This window comes from Nyctereutes procyonoides, unplaced genomic scaffold, assembly GCF_905146905.1.
Source record: "Nyctereutes procyonoides isolate TBG_1078 unplaced genomic scaffold, NYPRO_anot_genome, whole genome shotgun sequence".
In the NCBI taxonomy this organism is placed as follows: Eukaryota; Metazoa; Chordata; class Mammalia; order Carnivora; family Canidae; genus Nyctereutes; species Nyctereutes procyonoides.
The window spans coordinates 11961353-11979556 of NW_026575155.1; the positions used below are offsets into that span (position 1 = coordinate 11961353).

The following is an 18204-nucleotide window of genomic DNA, read 5'->3' on the forward strand; positions in this document are numbered from 1 at the left end:
AAGCATTGCCCACTGGGAAAAATACAGCAGAATAGGGACAGTGAAATTCCCTTATCATGCACTAGTGATAATGAAAGCAAGCCATTTACAAGGAAGCACAGACTAGGAGTTTGCTGCTGCAGACCAGGCACTAGAACCGAAAACAAATTTCTCATTCAGGGAAATGTGAATGAGGAAGATCTACAGTGGGGGTCTTTTACTTTGCATAAAAATTAAATTAAATCTGAACTCTAAAGCACGCATATGGTAAAGAGCTAAGTTATTCAAAGACTCATCACACACAGCACATTGATAATAACAAGTAGCATATGAACCACACGACTGACTTTATAAGGCTTTGCCATGAGCTGGTGCATTACTTAAGAGGGAGAGGCCTGTGTTAGAGGAACCTGCCATTACCAAATTGTGTGAATACGTGCTCTTGAAAGTTAATCCTGCAACAATCCATCTCACTGATGTTCTTTCCAGCACCTCAAGAATGCTATCCTTCAAAGTGATAAAGTGCATTATTCTCAAGAAACTGTCCACCGGCAAAACAAGAAATTTGTCATCATGCTGGAATTATCTTTAAATAAGAGAATATTCAAGTAAGAATTTTTTTACTCATGAAGTTGTCGGAGCATGATTCCAATAAAAGCAGCACTACTTGTTCGTTACCAGGCATGCAAAGCCTCAGCCTGAAAGCAGAGATTTTATTTTGCTCTTTAAAAGCATGAAGTGAGTCAACAGGAAATTATATATACATTTTCCCTCCAATTTGAAAACTGCAAATTTAGTACTGAATATGTCATGCTAGCACTCAATGTTTTACTGCTATCATATCTGGTTCCACAGTGATATTCTGGGTGAGATCCAAAGGAGACACAAAGTCACAAAATTCTACTCCTGTGATCGAGTTTTATAATGGATTTCATGGTTACTGATTATATCAAATATGAATCCAAAGATTCGTATCCAAAGATTCTAAACCTGCACTAATAATACACACACAGTAGTCACTACACACACGCGGCCACTGAGCCCTTGAAATACGGTCAGTCCAGACAGAGATTTGCTGTAAGTGCAAACCCCACACTGGATTTGGAAGATCTAATATAAAAAATAATAATATTAAATATCTCACCAATCTTTATATGCATTACACTTGAAACGATAATATTTTGGACATGTTGCGTTACATGAAACAGATTATTAAAATAAATTTAACTGGGGTTTTTTTTCTTTCTTTTTTTTAAAGATTTTATTTCTTTATTTGAAAGAGAGAGAGAGAGCACAAGCAGGAGGCAGGGGCAGAGGGAAAAGCAGAACTCAATCCCAGGACCCCGGGATCATGAGCTGAGTGGAAGGCAGACGCTCAACTGACTGAACCACCCAGGAGCCCCTCCTTTTCTTTCTTAATGGAAAATTTTAAATGAGCCATGAGACTTGCACTCTATTTTCTCTGCCCAGCACTGCCCAGCACTCCTGACTCCACCTCTGCATCACCCTGCTCCCTCCTTGTCACCTCTATAAGTGGGCCCTCTGCTCCATCCAACCAAGAGGATTCCGGACACCAGAGCCTCTTGCACAGATTCCAGGACTTGGTTCTGCAAGTCCTTACCTCACTTTGGCCTTAACACTCCCAAGCCTCACTCTGCTATTCTGGAAAATGGGAGGATTAAGGGACCCTCCTTGAAAAAGCCGTGGTAAGCGGGGCAACACGTGCCCCAGGCCTACCCCATCCCTGATGCAGTCACTGTCCCTCAATCAGCCAACAACCACATTCTCCCTTTCCTATTGCAAGATCCTCTCCTCCCTACCTCTTAACTTCACACTTGGGATATTGAAGTTAAGTGTCTAGGTTGGTCCCTCCAAAACCTGAGAGGGTTGGGTAGTCCTTGTGCTACAGGACCCAGCTCCTGGGTAACACTTCCACGGCTCCAAGCACCAACAGTGCCTGACTCCCCTGCCCTCCTGCCCCCTGACACCTGTCAGGTCAGCCCCCTGTCCCTGCCTAAAGACCCAACACCAGGTATGGCATGGGGACATGGTACAGCCCCAATGCCTCATCCTTCGGGCAGCACTCTCTTCCCATGGTACAGTTTAGATCATTCTTTGGTTATATGATTTTTATATGATGGACTATTTTATTTATACTGTACCTTGCTCCAAAAAGAAAAAAAAAGATTTGAACTCATCTACAAGGATATATGCGATATAAAAAGGCTTTTAAAAACTCAAAAGTAGATGCAAAATAAATACTAAAGATGGAGCTAAAGAGAAACAAGAGTAAGAACACAGCGGGTAGCTAAGGCCGTGGGAGCTCAGCAGGCGGGCAGTGGGGGCCCTCCCTGTGCTGGAGCCAGGCCATCCAGCCAAAGGCTCCCACAAGTACTCCTGATGCTGAGACTAAAAAAGTTCTCCCACCAGTCTGTAGGAGATAATGGGCTGTGTGATGGGATAGCAAGCTTGCCCAGTGTGTTGCCTGGGCGGTCGCTGCCATGGCCCCCAAATAGCACTTGACGTAGACACTCCATAGGGGCCACTGCCTCCGCCAGCATACAGTGTTGGGGGGGGCGCCCTACCTCACCATCACACCCATCACACCGGCCTGGTCTGAGCAGCTGGCATTACTGAATGAGCCACTCTTGTTAGCATATGACGTCACTCCCTCTCTAGATCCCATGGCATGTGCCTTCCCCCACCCCCCACCTTATTCCCTTTCTAAATTTCAACTTCCTTAAGGTATAACCTGAGGCTTCCCCACAGAGCCCTGCACAGCATCTTGCACAGAATATAAGGCAATAACACAGGCTAAAAGGCAGCTTGCCATTCTCTGATACACTCTGCACTTTCTAGTCTCTCTTCCTGTACTTGTCTCTCTGTGACCCAGAATGCCCTTCCTCTGCTGGAGTCCTGAACCTTCACAACCTGGATCAAATCTGACCACAGACCAGTCTCTGCCCTATCAGCATTCCCAGCATTCTTGGGCATGCCACTTGCCTTGCATTAATTTCCACCCGCAGATATTTATCCCAAGGACGCTGCTTTCAGAGTGAATGCTATTAGCTATTTGGAGTAGAAAGGGCTAGAGTTTGTTTACATGTTGTCAATACGACTGGTTGAAAAAAGAATAATTCAGGCAGGTCACTAAATTGTGGGAGTCAGACAAGTAAATAGGTGAGCTCCACACTGGACTTTTCTGGCTTTCCCCCCATTAAAGTTGCAGCTGTCCTTCCAGACTCTAGACATATCCAGAGCCTTCACAGCCCCTAACCAACCCATGTTCCCCACGCCTCTCTGTGGCCAGTGCTCTCAGGCAACAGGTGATCAAGTAATTTCAATTGAGGGACGCCTGCGTGGCTCAGCAGTTGAGCAACTGCCTTTGGCTGGGGGTGTGATCCCAGAGTCCTGGGATTAAGCCCCACATCGGGCTCCCTGCGAGAAGCTTGCTTCTCCCTCCAGTAAATAAAATCTTAAAAAAAAAAAAAAAGAAATTTTGATTGAGAAATGTGTTCCCAGGTTGCTTAAAATTAATAAAGGAAATATAACACGATTGAATGCTGAGCTTTTGCAAAGAAAAAGTTTATACTGAAGCCAACTGTAGTTATAAATATGTTATTAATAGGCACACAAATGTAACCCCTTCTCTGCCTCCTGGTAGCTTACCATGGGGTCTACATACTTATGGGAAGATTTTATTTTATTTTAAATATTAATTTGTTTATTTATTTATTTGAGAGAGAGCTCGCAGGAATGGGGGGGAAGGGCAGAGGGAGGAGAATCTCAAGCAGACTCCCCACTGAGCAAAAGCAGGACTCGGACTCGGGGCTCCATCTCACTACCCCGAGATCATAACCTGAGCCGAAACCAAGAGTCAGACACCCAACTGACTGAACCACGGGGGCGCCCCGGGGATGATTTCATGGACGTACCTCTGGTTTTGCCGTTTTGGTACGGAGTATTTGGGAGGAACTGTCCTTGTGGGACATTCTGTTTGACCACCTGTGTTTAGAAGCCTTCCGAAATTGCAAAAATAAATCCGATTTTATCATACCAACCATACGACGGTCAGCCACCTCCCAACTGACAGTCTCAGCCATGAAATCCTCCCATTTTTGATACTTCAAGCAACAATCAGTAATCTCTTCCTCTGCCTCCACAACAGGGACTTTCAGCTGGGCTTCAGAACTTGCGACAAGTATCGGTCATATGCTAACGTAAGGTGCCTTCTCCAGACAAGACCCGGGATATTCCCCCAGAACTTGATCTTTATTGTCATGACTTCTATTTTAGAATTCCGAAGAGAAGTGCATTTTCCTGCCAGGGTCAAACAGACTAGAAAGTACTTTTCGATACTGAAGAAGCAAATTTTCCTCCACTTTTGCTTATCCTGTCATCTTGCCGCTGAATCTTGCACTGCAAAAAGAGCAAGCCTTGCACAAGACGAGTTTAAATTCTGTGCAATTAGAAACCCAGATTTGTAAATCTGGCAGCAGGCTCACATCAGCTTTGTGAGGTTGGATATAATTTTAATGAGAACGCATTCGAAGGATGAGATCTTCTTATGAACGTTCCTGAGCAGGCTAGTCAGTTTGTTTTCTATGTGTTTTTATCTCACTTCCTAATAAAAGAAACTTCAGCTTTCTCATACATTTCACTTAAAAGTTTTATGTTCAGATTGTAAGTGTAAGTGGCTTGTGTTTCCAAACACTTTATTTTACTAGCACATACTTTAGTTACTATTTATACCAGATCTCTGTAGGCCCAAGCGAGGATCCCAAAGTCTACCTTGTTCCCTCCTGGGGTCCAAAACTTTGCTTAACAGATGGGGCCGCAATGGTGCCTTCCCCACCCCACCCCACCCCCATGATGGCTTCTTCCAATCTCCTCTCCGATGCCTGAGATCCTCATTCATCCTAGCCTCAAGCAAATTTCCAGCCTCAGGGACGCACAGAGGAGGAAACAGCACTTTTCCCATTGCCAATTCCAACCAATTTATTCTGTTAAGGCAATGGGCCATGAACAGATAGGGTAAGACCTTGGGTTTCCCCTATTGTTCCAGAGGGTACCAAATCCGATGCCCATCTTAGTTCAAAACGACACCGGCAAATCCATCTCCACAAAGCAGTTTATGACTACACCCAAGGTGGTTACACAAACTGCCCTGCCTGGGACACAGAAGAATGTGCACAGTCTGATTCAGCCTTGCTTTAACTTTGCAACTTTCATGGACCTAGTAAGCCCCAAGAATCCATAACGTACACTTCCACTCCATCACAGAGAAAATGAATCTCCCCACCGGGATGGAGATTCACATAATAGAAATATGGCAACAATGGTACATTGCCAAACAGGGCTTACCTCCTTTGCTCCTCTGCACCCAGAACGAGAAACAAGCACCCGTCTTCACTTTTAAATTAAGATTTGGGAGCCCTTGCCGAACCCTTAATTAAGTGAAAATTAGAGTTTCCTGCTATTAAAAATAAAATGTGGCCATACATGAGCCTGTATTTCGTATTCATTGGAGAGATGCTTTTCTCCCCCTTCCAGGGGGAATAATTATTGGAATAATATTATTCCTAAAGGGAATATCATATGAGACACCAGTATGTATGAAAACCTCATTCCCACTAAAGCAATTCAAAATTATAGTGTATGTTTTAAAAAGAAGGAGCCACAGATCTAGTTTTTAAAAACCTTTAGACACGCTAGCAGTTTGTCCTAGATCATATCTCACATCTAGTTCTCTAAGATTATAATCGAAAACTGATAGATTAATTCAAAGGGCTTATTATACACACTTTAAGGATATTTCAGTCTTGACACACATAGAAAAACGTCACATAATAAAACTTCTTTGCACACACTTCTGAGCATACACTGAGTCAAGGTAACTGAACCCCTTACTTTCATTGTCAAATTACTATTTCTCATACGCAATCAGGGTCTTCCAGATTATGACATGTCACTATAAAAATAGAAGAACTTAAAAGTTAGTTTAAATCTAAAACTCAGACCCAGTGCTCCATTCTTAGACGCACCCTTTAATTTCTTGGTGTTGTCTACATTTTACTTACACTTAAATTTAGCAAAGTAATTTTAGATCATCCGCCTTCACTACCTTCACTAGATTTGCAATGTTACAACCATGAAGCATTGAATCCTCTCTCCTTTAAATGCCAAAATGTTACAAATAAAAGGTAAAATTAAAAACGGACAATTCCCCCTGGCTCTTTTTGAAAAACTGATTCTGAGGCTCCTCCAATCATTGGAAACTCCTGTTGTTTATCTACAGAACACCTCTGATCCAATAAATGTGACGTGTATATTGACAATGCAAAATGCACAACTAATTAATTGACTGCTAACAAGCTGCTAGAAGTGCAAAGAAGCACTGGGGAGATCATCTTGAGTCGCAACAATACAGAGGGATGGCTGGTCGACCTCATGCCTAAGCAATCACCAATTATCAAAGTACCCCCAACACCCCAACTGGCGCTGCTATATCCAGGTATCCAAACGGCCTGAAATTGTGCCCAAAATATTTGACTATTCCTATTGTGTCAGCTTGCTTTTCTTACAAATGTCACTCCAGAGTTTTTAAGACAGTTTCAAATTCAAGGTATGGATCATAAACAATTGCTGTATTTTGAAGGACTATGTTCCCCCCGGGAAAGCCCAAGAATCCTTATACGGAAAGGGGAAAGAAAACAGAACCCCTTTGGTTTTCTCCTCATTGGAAAAGCTTGCCTGGAAAGCAAAAGGGTGATGAAGCCAGGAGGTGACCTTTGTCTCTTTACCCTCATTTAGAGAGAGCAACTCCCACCATAAACGGAGCAGCTTCAAAAGGCTGCGATTTTGCTCATGATGACTTAAGTTACCTTGACCACATCTTGCTTCCCTGGCTCCGTAAGTCTCATTAGAAACATGCAGGTGTCTCTATGTCAACACCTCCTGAATGGAGTTCTATGAAATAGCAGGCAGCACTGACATTTATTCAACATGACAATGTCTCCCCACCACTCCATATCATATGACTGACGCTGACCTGCTATCCTTTTTCACTAGCGAGTAGGAAAAGCCTTTAGAAACATTAGCTCCTCTGTCTTGCAAAGAAATAAATGCCTCTTTTATTATTTTACGTTCTTGTTGTTTAAGGATAACTAACTGGGAAAAAAATCAGAGCTAATATTAATTTTAGGAAAAAAGGTTGAGAGCTTTCTAGTATTTATCTATAACATGATATATTCTGTATATGCACAGAATACGTATAGTATTTTAGAATAGCACATTAAGCTAAAAACCAATGTTGACATGTTTCGGAGATGCTTTACTTCTTACTTATATATCTAGCAGTCCCCTGGGATCTTAAGCCCTCGCCACAAATAAAATACCTGATTTTATGAGATTAGAAATTCAAAAAGGTGTTTCTTTAATACCAAAACAAAGCAGGAGAAGTAGAGCAGGGGATGTTTATCTACACCTGTATATACAGCCCCAATCACATAATCCATTCAATGGTAAAAAAAACACTGGTTTTCAAAGTTTTAGCCGAAGGAGGAATATCGGATTAAGTCACCAAGCACCCATCATGAAAGAACAGACACATATAAAATAATGCATCACAATTCTCTCCTCAATTTTTAAAAATAAAATGAAGTGATGGCAAAGTGTTAGAAAAGAAGAGAAACTAATTTTAAGTAGTGCTAGAATTACATATTCTTAAACCTATAAGTCAAAAGATATAATACTCATTCGCCAGTTTAGTGTAATTTCCAGAAGTCATTGAGTCAAATCGAAGCTAGGATTACCAAACCACAAACAGCATTTGTGATGTGGGTAGCACTCATAAAACCTTTCTTTAGAATTATAAAACTTTACATATTAGCCACAAGTTTGCATAGCTCATCCTGTTTCCACTAGATTTGTAATTTCAATGGTATGATTAGCTCATTCATAATTTGACACCCAGTGAAGTAATTTTTCTGGTTGGGTTTTTACATAAGTTCTATTGCCTGGTCTTCCCACTGGTGAAGGAACTGGCAGAAGCTGATGCTAGCAGAGCAAGGGTTAAACCCCAGGAATGTGACAGTTCTCCTGGTGATAAGGTGATGGGGAGCTGAGGTCGGTCAAGGGCTCTAAACTGCTTGGAGAGAACTGAAAATACTCAAAAGTAGTTCCGATGATAAATAAACTCTATGCGCTAGGTTATGTCACACAGGGAAAAATACAATGTTTTTTTTTTTTATTTCCCACTCACACTGAAAGTTTTTTGAACTGCAGAAACTACAGAAACATGTCGAGTGTGAAATCTGTGGCCCATATGAATATGTTCTTTTGAAGGATAAACGAAATTCTCCTTATATCAACGAAGAGTTGCATTAAGCCCACATCTGCCTTAAAAACTGTTTATGCACTTTATTGGGCAGTCTGGCCTGCTATTAATAAACAGCATATAAGTTTATGCTTAAAAATAATAAAGATAGCTGCAGAGAGTCACAGTACCTTTTGCAACACATCTAGCAATATGTAATAGCGATAAATGGATGATGGATTTTCGGAAGATACCCAGTCTAGCTGATGAGAAGAAGAAGGAGGAGGAGGAGGAGGAGGAGAAGAAGAAAGAAGAAGAAGAAGAAGAAGAAGAAGAAGAAGAAGAAGAAGAAGAAGAAGAAGAAGGAAGAAGAAGAAAAAGAAGAAGAAGAAGAAGAAGAAGAAGAAGAAGAAGAAGAAGAAGAAGAAGAAGAAGAAGAAGAAGAAGAAAGAATTATTATTATTATTCCAGGCTACATTGTTAAACACGCCAAGCACCCCCAATTAAGGTAGCAAATTGTAAGCACCATACACAGAACAGCTGCAAGGTGGAAGCACGGGGCAGGGCAGAAGAAAGAGAGGGAGCCCGGGGTTCGGGGCGCCGTCGGAGGGAGAGTCCACGCCTGCGAGGACCACGGCGCAGTGACAGCCGAGCGCACACCTGGTCCCTGCTTTTCAGCCAAGAGGGGGCTTTCAGGTAACATCTACTTGCAGTCTAGACAAGAAGAAGCAGGCTTTTGCTCGCGGGGGGCCCCCAGATGAGCCCCCTGCAGATTTCGGGGCGCCCGCTCGCTCCATCCCTCCGGGACCCTGCGAGCCCCCCCTCCGCGCCGCACGCCCCACCTGTCCCTCCGCCAGCGCGGGAGCCGCCGGGCAGGGCGCGCGGGGCGCGGGACTTACCGGAGGCGAGCGCCGCCGTCGGGGAGGGCGTGTCCCGCACGTGCGTGTCCGCGCGTGTCCGCGCGTGTCCGCGCCCGCGCGTGCCTGGAGGTGCGCGCCGAGCCGGGCCGCACTGACTCCCGGGGCGGGCGCCGACGGGCTCAGCCCATGGTGTGGGCGCCGGCCTCGGGGAGGCTCCGGCTCCCGCCAATCGCCGAGCAGGGAGGCCGCCCCGACGCGCGACCCGCGATCCGGGGGTGCGCGCCGGGGGCGGGGCGCGCGGGGTCCAGGCGCGCGTGGGTGCGCGCGCGTGGGAGTGCGAGGGCGGGGAGCCCCGCGGCGCGGGCAGGTCTGCTCGCTTCTGGGTGTAGGACGGAGCTGGCGGCTGGGGGTGGGGGGGTGGACGGTGGAGGGGAGGCGGAGAGGGAGGAGGAGGAGGAGGAGGAGCAGCTGCAGCCGCCGAGCCTGGGACGGCGTGAGCGCGGAGCCGGCCCCGCAGGAGACGCACCCGGGACGCGCCTCCAGGAGGCGAGACGGGAGCACGCGGGTGGGGGGAGCGGGGGAGCCGCGGATGTGCCTCCTCTTCCTCGGGGCTCAAGGTCGCATTTAGTGAGAGATAGTTTTTTTGTTTGTTTCCTTTTTTTTGTTGTTTTTGTTTTTGTTTTTTTTCCCTAGCTTCAGCCACTGCAGACATGCAAAAATCATAAAAGAACTGGTTGCTGCCCTAGAAGTTTAAGACGACCGCGGACAGCCTCGGATGCTCGTCGCTGTGAAGACGCCGCCCTCAGGCTAATGCAGAGGAGACGGGGTGGCCGGGTGCCGCCGGCTTCGGGGAGGCCGAGCGGTGGAGGCTCGGCGGCAGCGCGATGCGGACGCGGCGCGAGGATGCTCGGCCCGCCCGAGAGCGGTGGCCGCAAAACGCCGCTCGCAAGAGGGGGAGCGCGAGGTCCTGCTCCGGGCCGGGGCCGGGGCGCGCGGTGCTAAGCCCCTCCAGATGGTTTGGTTTATCAGTGAATCCTGACATCAACGTCGCGCTTACCTGAGTGCTGCTGCCGTTCACTCGCTCGTGTCCCACGGGGGCTGTCACGACCGTCCCTGCGTGATGGCTAGGAGCCCATCCCACAGCGTCCTCTTGCACACTCTCCCCTTTTCCGACCGAGTGAAAACTACTCGTGTCCCTCCCTCTGCAAACTTTAACAGCCAAGAATTTCAGCAAACAGCCAGAAAGAAAGCTAAGTCCCCCCCCCCAACACACACACACACCCCAAGGGAAGGGAGGGAATAAGCACTCCTTTAATTTGAAAAATAATAATTAAAACTCCCTCAACTTTTAAGGCCGGGCAACATAATCTATTAATTGGTCGCTATTAACATGCAGTTTTATTGACCATAGCACACAGAAGTCTGATTGTGAAGGAGGAGTGTTTTCAATGAAAGTGGAGTTATTTTAGCTGCAGACGTGTTTACATTTCTGTGGTTTAGTCTATAACTTTCTCTTTTTCTTGCTGCAGAATTCTGCTCCATGAAGCAAAGCCCTTAGCTCCCAGACATTCCAAAAAGTCTGCCAAAATAATAGAAAAAAAGAGAGAGAAGAAAAAACACACAGAGACCCCCAAGTCTGGGTCAGGCTCGGGGTTGTAAGTGGGCATCGTGAGTATGCCCCCACCCCACACACTTTCCAATTTAAAAAAAAAAAAAGGCCTTCAGGGCTCCATTTCCTGTTTGCTGGGGGAAAAAAATGGGTCTAAGCAGCTGAGTTTAGAAGCTGCCTTCTCCAGGACCTATAGATTCTGAGAGGATCTTTAACCCTCAAGATGCCAAAATAGACTCCTTAATTTGAGAATCTACCATTACAAACTCTCCAAGGAAGTGTTTCTTTTTTAAATGGGCAACTCTCATGCAACTACAGATCTGTTCTTAGGAAATTTCTGGAACAAACACACACATCATAATAAATGAGATACAAGCCCCCCTCCTTAGGGGGCCAAGATAAAACAATAAAAATAAAAAGCGAAAACAGAATAAGCTTCTAACAAGAATGCATCCTTTTCTTAAAAAGGTTATGGGTACTGGGATCCCTAGGTGGCTCAGGGTTTAGCGCCTGCCTTTGGCCCAGGGCGTGATCCCAGGGTCCTGGGATCGAGTCCCACATCGGGCTCCCTGCAGGGAACCTGCTTCTCCCTCTGCCTGTGTCTCTGCCTCTGTGTGTGTGCATGTCTCTCATGAATGAATAAATAAAATCTTTAAAAAAAAAAAGAGGTTATGGGCACAAAGAACAGAATGCATATGAAAAGGTGCACATTTATAGGAACATGTAAATTTATATAATCTGTGCTAGAATCGTCATTTGCAAAATCGATTGATTCTTTTCAGTTGCTCACTACTAACAGAGAAATCACAATACTGCAGTCTATGTGGTCTTCAATAACTTTCAACCTGCCTTTCCCCTTCACGTCACTTGCATATTTGGGTTCCTTTTCTCTCTAGCTTTTCTCCAAAAATTCCAGATCCAAGAAACCTCACTGTATTTTGAAATCTTCCCCTTAGCCACTAATTTTCAAAACTCACCACAGGGAACCCTTAACATTTAGGAAAGTGCCTTAAAATAAATAGATTCCCAACCTATTCAATGAGATCAGCGGTCCACTGGGCAATGACTCTGCTTTATAATACTACGGTATGCTAGTGAAATTTCTCAAGCTCATCACTGGCACATAATATTATACTGCAGTACAGTGCTGGAAATAGTACTACATGTGCTAATGGAAAGAAAGAAAGAAAGAAAGAAAGAAAGAAAGAAAGAAAGAAACCCATACTTAAAGAATAAAGAACTGCTCCTTCATAGTAGAAAGAATATGACCTCAATAATCCAAGTTACCACTGTTGAAACTGAAATTGAGGTTTCACTTCCAGTTCCCTTGTATTACTCTTCTCCCATTCCCCAAGAGACACTATGCGCAGAGAGAGAAAGAGAGAATTTCTTAAAAGGCAAGAGGTACATTTTGAGCATACTCAAAAATTTGAGGTCATCTACTTGAAAAAAATCTTAAAATGCCAAAATCCCAGAGTTCTCCATTGATCTTGTGACACCATGTCCTTCAACTGATTGCATTTTATAATTCGTAAATAGGAAATTCTTCCTATTGTCTCATCTATTCCCCACCTACTGCCACAGCTTTGCCTGCAGTATGGTCCATACTCAAGGTCAAAATAATAGGAAATCTGTGTCACCTAACCGGATCAATTGACTTAATTCGAGAGGCCAACAGAAACCAAGTGATGAAGACGTATTCACTCTCTGTGCTGCCGGACAAATACAAAAGACGGTAATTGTAACTAAGCTAATAATATATCATTTAAAAGAAAGGTTTTTACAAAAACATGACTTGACATGCTTCAGGAGAATTAGTATTTGTAAGAATTTCATATGTGAAATGGTCTTCTTTCCATATAAAGTTTTGTGGTCAACTTAATTCTTTTTGAAATCCCTTTTATCCAAAAGATGTTTTGGATTAATTTAAGTATTTGTTACTGGATAATGTCAAGCTCTTGTTCAATGAAATGTCCTGCATTGGATTGTCACACCTGTTAAATATAAGCCTCCTTTTCTTTTGATATTCTGAGAAGGGCCTTAAAAGGTTTACATCCTTCAATATGGAGATTTAATTGCTTTACTATAATAAAAATAATCCCTATAAAATTCAGATTGTGGATATTTCAAAGCTGAAAGAACTATTGGATCGGAATGTAAAGGTTGCAGTTCAAAAAGCCTTCCACTTTTAATATAACGTGCATGGGGTTATGAGTTATAAACTCCTGGTTATCATTTTGTAAGGTCTGGCCTTTGTCGTCCTCACACGGAGCGTCTTTGAGCTTACTTTATGGCTCATAGTTAGTTCTGCATGCGCATGTGTTAAATATGGAAAGGGTAGCATATCCCTCTGCAGTAAATGCTCACAAAGGAGGAAGTCTCAGATTCTGTTTTAAATGAGGTCCTGAAGTGAGGTTCCCCCACTGACACACTCGTGTCTTTGGGGAGCTCAAATCTGGTGTAAAGCCATTCTACAAGACAGCGATGGTTTGAGAAAGCAGATGTTGTCCAAGCTTCAGCGGTTGGCCATTGCATGAGCCGACCGGGGTCAGCGTTCACCCGGGAATCCTGAGCACTTCCCCACAGCCTCCACTCAATCACCTGGGACTCTTTTTTCACTGCGGAGGTGGGTGGATGGGGGTTTGTGCATTCCAAGCCCCACCCTCTCCCAGGGTTACTCAAGACCAGGTAGGGAGGAGAATAAGCACTAGAAATCCAGAGTTGATGTTCTAGACATAGCATCCCTGGGGCCCCCTCTCCCCACCACCACTGGCATCCCACTCTCTGACTTCTATCACCAATCGTTAGTGAGCACAAAAGGACAGAGGTGCACACTGTCCTGGGAAAGTCCTCAGCCTCCTACAGAAGCTAGTATCTTCTATGACCACCTGCTGGGTTCAGTTCTCTGTGTTCTTTATCCTTTCAGACAAACTACCTTCCTGCAACACTCTTAGCCTCTGAAGCATTTTTTCGATCTCCGTCAGATAGAGTTTGAGCATTCAGTATGCACAGCAGTTCTCAATAACACGTGGTGGCCACAAACTGCTCCGTAAAATTGCATAATGCATAATTCCTATCAACTTGCATAATGCACAAAATACGTTGATATGAAACACATTGTGCGTCTGTCAGTGAGCTTTAGTGACAAAGGGTCTACAAAATGGATCAGGAGACTAGATTTGCTTTTTTAAAAATGGAATTACATGGGACACATCAGGAGATTTGCCCCGGCTCTTTTGGAGATTATACTTAGCCAATTTGCTTTTGAGCTTCATGTACTGTGACACTAAATCTATCAATGAACAATTTTTGTCGTGTACATTTTCATCAACATGATCACTCATGAATATAAAAATAGTTGCATTTTAGAAAATCGAGACAATATCTTCTCAGTGATTTTTCTGTATTGATACAGGCACTGGTATAACAGTGCATCAGTGCAAATAAAATCAGTATCTTAATGACTTCCTTTTGTATCTTAGGATAGTAAATTAGCATTTTAGGATTATAGTTGAATTGATATAATTTTAACGTGTGGAAAGACTATTTCAGATACAATGCAGAGACATTTGTTGAGGAACCCATGAGAAGAGGAATCCAGCACCTATCAGCCATGTGACCTTGGGCAAGTCACAGCTTCTTGACTAGAGCCTCAATTTTCTTGCCTATTAAGTGAAGCTATTGGAATGGATGACCTCATATAGGCTCAACACAGGACTTCCCCAGGAAAAACTGGGATTATTCATCTTCATATCCCTACTTTGTGGTGTAATGACTAACTGTTTCAACTGCTTTGTTAGAGGCACCTATTAGAAACCATACCCCTCTCCCATAAGCCCTAACCGCATACCTCCTGCTTCCCTCTCCTGCATCCAAGCAGAAATAGCAGCGCCCTCTTGGGATGGGTTCCCTTACCTTTGGGTCCTACATCAGCCTGATGTTGGATGGAGCACTGCAGTCTGTACAGCAGTGACCTGGACCTTCCTCCACATCAAAATCACCTGTAGCTTCAAAAATAATGCCATCATCTGGACACTGCCTCAGAGATAGTAAATCAGAATCTCAGGGGACAAGGGGACTATGGCACTGGCATTGATATTTATGTTTGAAACTCTCCAGGTGGTTGGAATGGACCTCTCGGGTTGAGGATCATAGCTATGGAAATTATAGTCTTTAAATGAATAAAGAAGGAAGTCCAGGCTCTCATCTGGTACCAAGACTCTGGAAAATGCACTTTAAAAGATGAACTCAGGACACCTGGTGGCTCAGCGGTTGAGTGTCTGCTTTCGGCTCAGGGCATGATCCCAAGGTCCTGGGTTTGAATCCCACAATGGGCTCCCCGCAAGGACCCTGCTTTCCTTCTGCCTATGTCTCTGCCTCTCTCTGTGTGTCTCTCATGAATAAATAAATAAAATCTTTTAAAAAAATGAACTACATCCTCCAAAACAGCTGCCTGGCTGGAGTGCCCTTTTTCTGGGTTCAATATTCTCACTCAGTCACAAAATCCTGAGATCTTGGGAATTCTCCCTTATTCTGCCTCCCTTTCTTGGACTGTCCTTCCCATCTTCATGTGGTCTGCCACTGATAAAGCCCTTACAGGAATGTGTGTCATGCAGGTGACTTCAGTCACTTTGTGCAGTAGGGGCAAGGCCTGTCACTCTCCAAGTCCTAAGGGCTCCAAAGTGAGTCAAGACTCAAATCCAGATCTTAGAAGCTTTCACTGAGTGGCCATTTGCTACCCTTCCTTATTCAGGATATCCACCTTCTGGATCCCTCTGCACCACCCCTGAACCTACCTTAGTCGCTGTTCTCCAGCAAGCCCTCCCCCCGTGGGACAGCACCCATGTGCCTTTACTACATCATTCACACATTGGAACTCAATAAGAACTATCTGATAAGAATTGACCTTTGAACCCTGCCTCTCACTTGCCCTACGCTGAAGAGTCACTGTGGGCCATACTGACCCCTACAGCTCCCATGCATACCCCCTTTGTTTATTTCCAGGGCACAAGCCTCTTACTCAAGGTTTTATAACCTCGCATCTGGCTGCTGGGGGTGTCTCCTGACTACCCACCCACCCCCTAGCACAATCTTACTCAAGAGTCCTTACCTCATCACACTATGACTAGCTTCAGAAGCCTTTGGGAGCACCTCCTGCTATTGGGTAGATTCCAGGTGCATTGGTAGGCATCACTGGAGAATTTGAAAATCATAAACACACCCTGAAGAGGGCAAGCTCCTCACCCACAGACAGTCTTGGCTGTCTACCTACCTACCCAGAAGGGAGGGGAAGATTAGTATTTGTTACAGAAGAATCTCCAGGTGAGTAGGATTACGCAGCTGGACGAGTTCCTTTCTTTAAGACCCCCCTGCTTCACTCACCACTGTATACATTGGAACACCCTGCCCAAGGAATCCTCTCACAGTGTGGAAGAAGAAAGTCCTTTTGGATTCAGGAGAAAGAGAGCACAAAATGGGGGAAAGTCCACTCCTTTTAAGGCCCAGATTGGCAGCAGCGGTAAAGGAGGAGCTGCACATGATGAAACCTGGGCGAAGTCTGAGTCCCATTTGGAACTTCTCTGGCCTCTGCCCAAAGATGCAGGACAACTAAGGGCAACAGTGGGGCAGAGGTGGTTCTTGAACTCAACGCCTAATGGGGAACCTGGAAACCCCCACAATCCAGAGCCTAGGGTGACAGAGGGGGACACAAGTGTTCCCCTGTGGCATGAATGCCAAGTTGAGATCCCAAGAATCTGTTGTGGAAAGGTAAGTTTACCGTAAACCTTGGAGGCCAACGTGTGGGCTTACATACTGGGCGCACAATGTGGTTGAGCCTCAGAGTTTGATGGCCAAACCAGCCAGGTGGCACCAAGATGGTCTCTGAAGAGCAGGTTCAGAGGCTCCATCTACAAACACCAGCAGGGCGAGTGGTAATCAGCAGGATAAATGATCTCCAGAAACCCGAGGATGTTGTGCCTGAGAAACCCGTCTCTTCTCAGAGATGATACAACTCCAAGGGTGGTACCTGGAAAGGTACCTGTCTGTGAAATCTATTACTAGTCATGACGAGATAAGTCCAGAAATTGAGAGTGAGCATACAAACACTCCTAAAAGCAATTTGACAGAGTAATTTTATGTCTGTTCAATCTAATAATAAAAATGTAAGTTTGGATTTTGAATGTCTTTTTTAATTTCATTTTCCTAGTAACTTAGTTTTCTTATTTTTATGAAGTGTCTGTGAAACACATATTGGGAATGTTTTAAAAATAAAATTAAAGTGGTATTTCGCCACAGAGAGTTTGAGAAATGCTGCCATAGATCACACGGATCCCATGCGCCCTGGACACCACTTGGGGATGACCTGCAAGGGGAGTACTTCCTAGTCTTTTATCCAGGGGGACCTACCTCCACTTAAGAAACTGTTTAATTTGTTGGATCAGACTAAAAGTTCTAAGGCAGACTTGCTCATAAAGCTAATATTTTTCCTGTTAACCAGCAGATGGGGCATATGAAGAAGCTCAGAGTCACGGAAAAAAAATCATCTGTCTCTGAACTTGTTAGTTGTGGTATGGATTGCATGGGTATTTGGGTCTCCCACAGTCTGAGTCCAGGTTTTCTTTCTAATTTCACACCCATCATTTTCTTACTCAGATCCCTTGGGCCCCCTGGGCTCTCTCCCACTGCTCTCTGACTACATAGACTATTGCTACTATTTTTGTATCATGGAACAAGCACAGGGTCAGAAAGAAAACATTTTAACAAATGTCTACTGATTTATTGATCTTTGGTGTCACGTTATAAACCTCAGGTGGCACTATCTGTGACCCACTTCACATCCTGCTACCTACATGGGATAGCAGAGTTGGCGCCCTGCCCTGGACTCCATTGGCCACCTCTGAGTTTACCTGCCATTGTGGTGGCTGTTTCCTCAACATGCCAGCAGCTGCCCTCTCCAGCATCCCTGGCTGCCCTGCAGAAGGTTCTCTCTGGGCCATCGGAGCTCACTTAGCCTCTGGGAAAAGCGGCCCAGGAGTGCTGGGGATTGTACCAAGGTCGAGTCTTAACCAAGAGAGAGAACTTGGTGAGTCAATATCCCAGCTCTTCACCGCCCCCCCACCCCCCAGGTACCACTTTGAAGTATGTCCTACAAGGTTCCTTAGCAGGTTTCCATGGAATCGAGCCCTGACTGCCCCCAGAGTAGTAACCAACTCAAGAACATTCTCTATATTGGCTTGCCCCGTCCCTCGTTCCTCTTCCCTCCTCCTTCACTCTTACTTCTTGGAACCACTTTCCAGATAAACTACCTGAACCCAAAAGTTTGTCTCAAGTTCGTTTGGGCTGGGAGCCAAACAGAGGAACTACCACAGAGTCATCTGTCTATCACGTGTATATCCTGACCCTTACCCTGCCGGCATTGGGTGCAGTGGCAACATTGGGCC

At 44.9% G+C, this 18204-nt stretch overlaps 1 protein-coding gene across 2 annotated transcripts in view; it reads right to left on the reverse strand.

The window, feature by feature from the left end:
* ERG (ETS transcription factor ERG) overlaps positions 1-10232 on the reverse strand; it is a 254753-nt gene extending 244521 nt beyond the window's left edge. The window contains exon 1 of one of the 2 annotated variants that reach the window (XM_055313619.1): positions 10214-10232. The gene's annotated coding sequence lies outside the window, so the exon portion shown is untranslated. Of the gene's footprint in view, positions 1-9195; positions 9328-10213 lie in introns of those variants that run through there. The other variant, XM_055313618.1, reaches the window with a different exon arrangement.
* Between the last annotated feature and the right edge of the window lie 7972 nt (positions 10233-18204).